Source organism: Plectropomus leopardus, chromosome 8 (assembly GCF_008729295.1).
Source record: "Plectropomus leopardus isolate mb chromosome 8, YSFRI_Pleo_2.0, whole genome shotgun sequence".
Taxonomy (NCBI): domain Eukaryota; kingdom Metazoa; phylum Chordata; class Actinopteri; order Perciformes; family Serranidae; genus Plectropomus; species Plectropomus leopardus.
The window spans coordinates 35,311,667-35,318,029 of NC_056470.1; the positions used below are offsets into that span (position 1 = coordinate 35,311,667).

The 6,363-nt window shown below is 40.8% G+C and overlaps 1 long non-coding RNA gene across 1 annotated transcript in view; it reads left to right on the forward strand.

The window, feature by feature from the left end:
- Positions 1-1,154, forward strand: part of LOC121947550 — a 1,371-nt gene extending 217 nt beyond the window's left edge. The window contains exons 2-3 of the long non-coding RNA XR_006106083.1: positions 1-65; positions 948-1,154. The exon at positions 1-65 is cut by the window's left edge and continues 26 nt beyond it. This is a non-coding gene — a long non-coding RNA (uncharacterized LOC121947550). The remainder of the gene's footprint in view (positions 66-947) is intronic.
- Positions 1,155-6,363: the final 5,209 nt, after the last annotated feature.

The following is a 6,363-nucleotide window of genomic DNA, read 5'->3' on the forward strand; positions in this document are numbered from 1 at the left end:
GGTGTGTTTTTGTGATTTTTGGTACCTGGTGCACGAGAGGATGTGATGTCACTGCAGGAGGTGAGGTGAGTGAGACAAAGGTGAGTTTAGAAATAATTCAGTCAGTGAAGAAGAGTCTTAAAAAAGGTCATGGACCTCGCAAATAGAGACAGAGGCAAACTTGTTTTAACAGAAACTTTTAGAGAGAAAAATTTGGGATTTTTTTTGTTTCTTTTCTTTCTCTTTAAAAATCACCAAAAAAAAAAAAAAAAGAAAAAAAAGGCCAAATTTCGTGAACCTTTTAAGGAAAAAAAAAGAAATCACCAACATGTTTTCTTTAAAATTTGCCAATTTTCTTTTTAAGAAAATAAACATTTAATTCAATATTGTTTTCAAAGAAAATATGGTTCTTTAAAAATTGTCAGTAAAATAAAGTTATGTCCTGCCCACTAAGACAAAATTAAACAAAAAAGTTCCTCAATAGTGCTAAAAAATGCCACACCCCGCTCCCCTCTTATAAATAACAAACAGTCCCTTAGTTAGTCTTTAAATATCCAGTTCTAAGTCTGTTGTGAATTCAATATTTTTAGTTTTTGTTTTTCATATATAAAGCTATAATATCGAAATGAAAAAAAAAACCGGAGTATCGATGGTCGTTTCGGAGAATGCATGGTCTTTAGAATTTGCCTCAAAGTCATGGAAAAGTCCTGGAAAAGTCCTGGAAAATGTGCCGTCAGCCGTCAAGAAGAACTTAGAGACATTTTTGCTGAAGACTGTGAGATGTAGTGAAAACTCTGGAAAAGTCAAATTCAGACAAACGTCACGACGGCAACGGAGAAAATTCTCCTACAAGAAGAAGCTAAAATACTCGTCAAGTGTCGCTGCGACACAACGGTGGACCTCAAATTAAGATTATTTTTCAAATAACTGAAGATGAACTTTCAAAGACGCCTCTTTTTGTTTTGTAGCTCTCTCTCTTATTGTCGTCGTCGCCCGGCAACCAGTAAAGAGCAACACGCCAGCAGAAGAAACCCTGAAGTCTGAAATCTGTGATCAATGAGGAGGAAAGCACATGATGGAGCGGGAGGAGTCCCAGCTGTAAGTAACCAGTTCCCAACAAACACAAACTGGGCTCAGGGGACAGCGAAGTGGGACAAAGAGGCCCAGTGACACTTTGGGACACATCGGAGGGAGGCAGCGAACATGTCTGCTGGTAAACAGCTGACAAAGACTGAACATCAAAAAGTACTTTCACCTTTTCAAACTGACAGACTTTACAGAGTTTTTACGGTCATGAAAAACATAACAAAGTCATGGAATTTGCAAATAGCAATTTCCCCTCCTGGAAAAGTTTTATAAAACTAAATATATCCTGAAAGTTTTGGAAAAGTCATGGAAATCTGGTTCAAAAACCTGTACAATAGCACATGATGTGTTGGAGGACTGTCAGAAATTTGAAAATCTATAATGTCAGTTTTTCAGTGTTTCTGGCTGTGAAAAATTGTGTCATTTTGGAAAGTGAAAAAAAAGAAAAATTTTGAAAGATAAAAAAAATCACTAACAAAAAAAACTGCTAAAAAGTAAAAGACAAAAATCTGAAAGAAAAAAAATCTCTGTAAAAATGTTTTGTCTTCTTTATAATTGCCAAAAATATTCAAAGAAAAAAGAAAAAAAAGGTCTTTTTTTAAATCCCCAGAAATTCGACAAAAATTGCCAATGTTTTGCCTTTAAAACTGGGAAAAACCTGCAGGTCTGATGTTTGGAAGCACGTTTTGGCAGTAAAATAAATACAGCATACAGACATTTAAAGTAGTATGCCCCTCCCCCAAAGCCAAAAAACAAACCAAATCAAAACTGATGAGGAGTATCAGTGGTTGTTTCAGAGAATGTCTGGTCTTTAAAATCTGCCTTTAAGTCCTGGAAAAGTCCTGGAAATGTGTTGTCAGAGATGTGTCTGCAGCCACGTTTCCCTCACATCTCAGCACAGGAAAGTTAAGTGAAATCAGACGTCTTTTCTCAGGCGTCACGAGACGTGACGTCAGATCCTGATGGCGGCTGCACAGCTGCATCACAGCTGCATCACCTGTCAGTCTGAAGGCGTCCTTCACACAAAGTGTCGGTCGAACAGTGTGTGAAACCTCGTTCTCTGACTCTGAGGAGAGTTTCACTGCTGAAAGACGGCAGGCGGCCCGGCAGGCTGTAGATAAACACAGACTCTCTGGCCTTGTGCACACTGACGGCCCTTTTTTCATTTATTTATTTTTTGGCATACTCATGTTTACTCTTTTTGGGTTGTGTGTTGAAAGTCTGCATGAACAGAAACCAGAACTAAAATGCAACTTTTTTTTTAGCGTTTTTGCCTTTTAATTGGGCGGCACGGTGGCGTCGTGGTTAGCACTGTTGCCTCACAGCAAGAGGGTCCCTGTTTCAAAACCCGGTTGGAATGGGGTTCGGTCCGGGCGGGGCCCTTCTGTGCGGAGTTTGCGTGTTCTCCCCGTGTCTGCGTGGGTTCTCTCCAGGTCTCCGGCTTCCTCCCACAGTCCAAAGACCTGCAGCTCAGGTTGATTGGTGACTCTAAATTGCTCTGTGTGTGACTGTGAGCGTGAAAGGTTGTCTGTCCATACGTGTCGGCCCTGCGATGGTCAGGCGTCCTGTCCAGGGTGACGCCGCCTTCCGCTCAGTGACAGCTGGGATTGGCTCCAGGCCCCCGCATTAGAGAATGAGTGAATGAATGACAGTCTTACAGATCTGATTAGAGAAGGTCTTCTGGTTTCTGCTGCACTGCTTAGACCTCTGAAGTCGACCAAACACTAACAAGTGTGGACCAGAATAAACTCCATACAAATGTTTGAATAAATCACTTCAGTGTGCTTACTGGTTTCATTTTTGAGCTTTCCGTGTGTTTATAAGAGTTACTTGGGCAAATTGCATGTCCAACAGCCCTGACATGTCCAATAGTGTCCCATAGACATGTCCAATAGACATGTCGCACGGCAACATGTGACGACTTAAGATGAAAACACGTCGAAGGCAAAGTGAAACTGCAAAGTTCAGCTTCAGTGAACTCGGACCTGCAGATGTTTGCTGCTCAGCGTCCTGCAGGTCGTCCTGACATCATCGACCTTTACGAGCCGGGAAGTCAAAAATGGAGTTAGCTCCAGAAGTTTATCAGGTGTGTGTTAATATCCAGTTTTATTTAACCCCTTCTGTCGGGGATTCAAGGTCTTCTTCTATGGTGTTTCATTATAAAGTTACACTGCCAGCGACCGGCCTGGCGTGCTCACTACAGTGTTTTTGGTTGTTTTTGCTGATCCGTGTACACGAAGATCATTCTCACAGTGTTATCATATGAACACAGATTTTTAATATAACACGTGAAGGAAAGACTTTTCCGTTTTAAGTAGAGCTGTTCTGGTCACCTGAAACTGACGTGTCTCTAACGTGTCCTCTGTGTCAGCTGCTGAGTACACGTGTTGGACGTGTGTATGTGCAGGGATGATGCTGGTGTCACTGTGCAGTAGCATTTAAACAAAATTTCACTCATTTACAAACCTCATTTGTCATCTAAAGACATTTCGAGTCTTTACCTTGACGTGTGTGTGTGTGTGTGTGTGTGTGTGTGTGTGTGTGTGTGTGTGTGTGTGTGGCACAGATGCAATTAGAGCCTTGCAAGCGCTCGCTTAAAGCTGTTTTCATTCTCTCAGCCAAGTACATCACATCATAACACACACCCAGCTGTACCCACAGGCTCACATTTCACTGTACAACACATTCCTGTGTGTGTGTGTGTGTGTGTGTGTGTGTGTGTGTGTGTGTGTGTGTGTGTGTTTGGAAGCAGAGAGGGTGAATGTATGAAACTGAATCCTTTGGGTCACCATTTGCTCCGTAACACCGACCTCATGTTGTCAGTCTGCAGGGAAACACGGCACATGTGTGTCCTGACCTCATTGTGACACACACACACACACACACACACACACACACACACACACACACTGAGGAATGTGTTTGTCGTGTGAGGGTTGAAAACTCTTTGCATTGGCATTATAAGACTGAATCCATTAGATCTGAGTTTCATTACATCAAAGAGGCTGCGAGGCGTCCGTGTTTTGAGCTCACAGCTGGATCTATCAGAGTTTTACTTGTTTAAATTACGACTTCGGCTGTTAATGGGAATATTTTTGTAATTAAGTGGAAACTCCTAATTATGATAAACCCAGTATACCATGAATGCAGCATCACAGAACACATGACGTGCAGTTAAACAATGCGTCATGCCAACAGGTTGTCCTTCGTGGTTGAATGTTGCGGCCTTCAGAAGGTTGTTTTCTCTCGAGCTGAAGGAGGTTTTCTCACCATGTTTGATCTGGAGACCTGAAACCAGCCTCCGGAGGACCTGATTGTGCCCGCAGGTGTACGGCCTTGCATGAGGCGAGTCTGAGTAGATGAAAGATGAAAATGAGCAATACAGAAAGTTAGTTTCCATTCACCTGTTTTTAATGAGCCTCTCTGATTAGAAAGTGTTTCCTGTTGTCTAAAGAATTTGCTTTGACTGGAGCATTTTTAACGATCTCTTCTTCTCCTGCTGAGGTTTAATGGCAGCGACCGGAAAATTCACTAACAACACGTTAACTAACAACAATTTCTGTTGGTTTTCTGGAAATTTGGTTAAAAATTTGTACACAAATTAGATGGAAACTTGACTCAAATTACTAAAACTAAACGTATATTTTTGAAAGTAATACTGTATATGATTTTGTCAAAAGATTAAAACTGAATTAAGATGTCTAAAATCAGAAGTGTTAAACTTGCTCATTTGGTTCCTGGCTCTTAACATTTGAAATTTAAAAACATTATTAAAAAAAGTTACTTTGTGTAAAAAAAAAAAAAATACAATAATAATAATAATGAATCAAAATAATGTGATTCTCACTGGTAATTGTTTTTGCAATATTAGTTTGCATTTGGTAAGCTAGTGCATAAAACAGCATCAAAATAGAGATTGGTAAAACAAAAAAAGTGGATGCCCCACACCGCCAACAGAGGTCCTAGCTAGGACCCTAATGTCCTAAAGCCTTAGAAATGTCCTAAAATCCTAAAAATGTCCTAAAATCCTAGAATTGTCCTAAAATTCTGGAACTGTAAAATCCTAGAAAGGCTGTAAAATCCTAGAAAGGCTGTAAAATCCTAAAAATATCCTTAAGTCTTAAATGTGTCCTAAAATCCTTAAAACCTCCTAAAATCTTAAAATGGTCTTAAATCTTAAAAATGGCGTGAGAGGCGTTGTAAAATCCAAGAAATGTCCTAAAATTCTTGAAATCCATAAATCCTAAATTGCATTAAAATGTGAGAAATGTCCTAAAATCGTAAAAACTTTCTAAAATACTAAAAACATCCTGAAATACTAAAAATGGTCTGAATTCTGAGAAACGTCCTCAAATCCTGAAAATGTCTTAAAATGTAACAAATATCCTTAAATCCTAAAAACTTTCAAAATCAGAAACATCCTAAAATCCTATAACCTTCTACAATCAGAGAAATGTCCTGAAATCTTAGAAATGTCTTGAAATCTAAAAAAATCTCCTAAAATCCTACAAACATGAATGGGGCTGCTGTAATTGGCCCCCTGAAAAATCACGTTAAGTGTCCCCGATGTAACACGTTCCAGCCAAAAAGGCTGTGTTTGAGATATGGAGCTTTATTAAAAGACAATGAGAGGTCTCTTACAGTGAAGACAGCTTTTTTTTTTAAAGATAACTATCGGAGAACAAACGATGAGACAAGACGAACGACACAGTGAATCACATCCTGTCAGATCTCCTCTGCAGATATGTGAGACTCGCAGGGTGGAGTCAGTGGGCTCCAGCTGGAAGGTGGAGACGAGCCAAACACAAGTTTGCTCATGCTCCGATGCTCGCGGCCCCGTCCGTGAGACGGGCCGTCGTCCTGAGAGACGCGAGACGTGTCTCTGCAGAGCGGCTGTGATAACGCTCCGACTGAATCAGCAGGAAAGAACTTTACGGTCAAATCTGAGCTGAGTTTCTCCTTTTCAGTGTGACGCTCCTCAGTCTGGTTTCTCCTCTGCAGTTTCATGTGGATGCAGGAGAGCAGGTGAAGGAAAACTGCCGAAATGTGATTCATCAGACTGAAGCAGCGCCTTTGTTAGAGGTGCTGCAGGTGCAGTAAGGTAGAGACTCGAGTGGACATGAAAAGAAGCGAGTTCACTTGAGTCAGTCTGAGTTCAGACAACAAACACAAGTCATCTCATGCTGCCGCTCTGTCAGTGGACTTCAGCGTCTACACCTTACGCTCTCAGTATCCTTCAGTGTCTATACGTTACTCTACAGGTGTCCTTCAGTGTCTATACGTTACTCTACAGGTGTC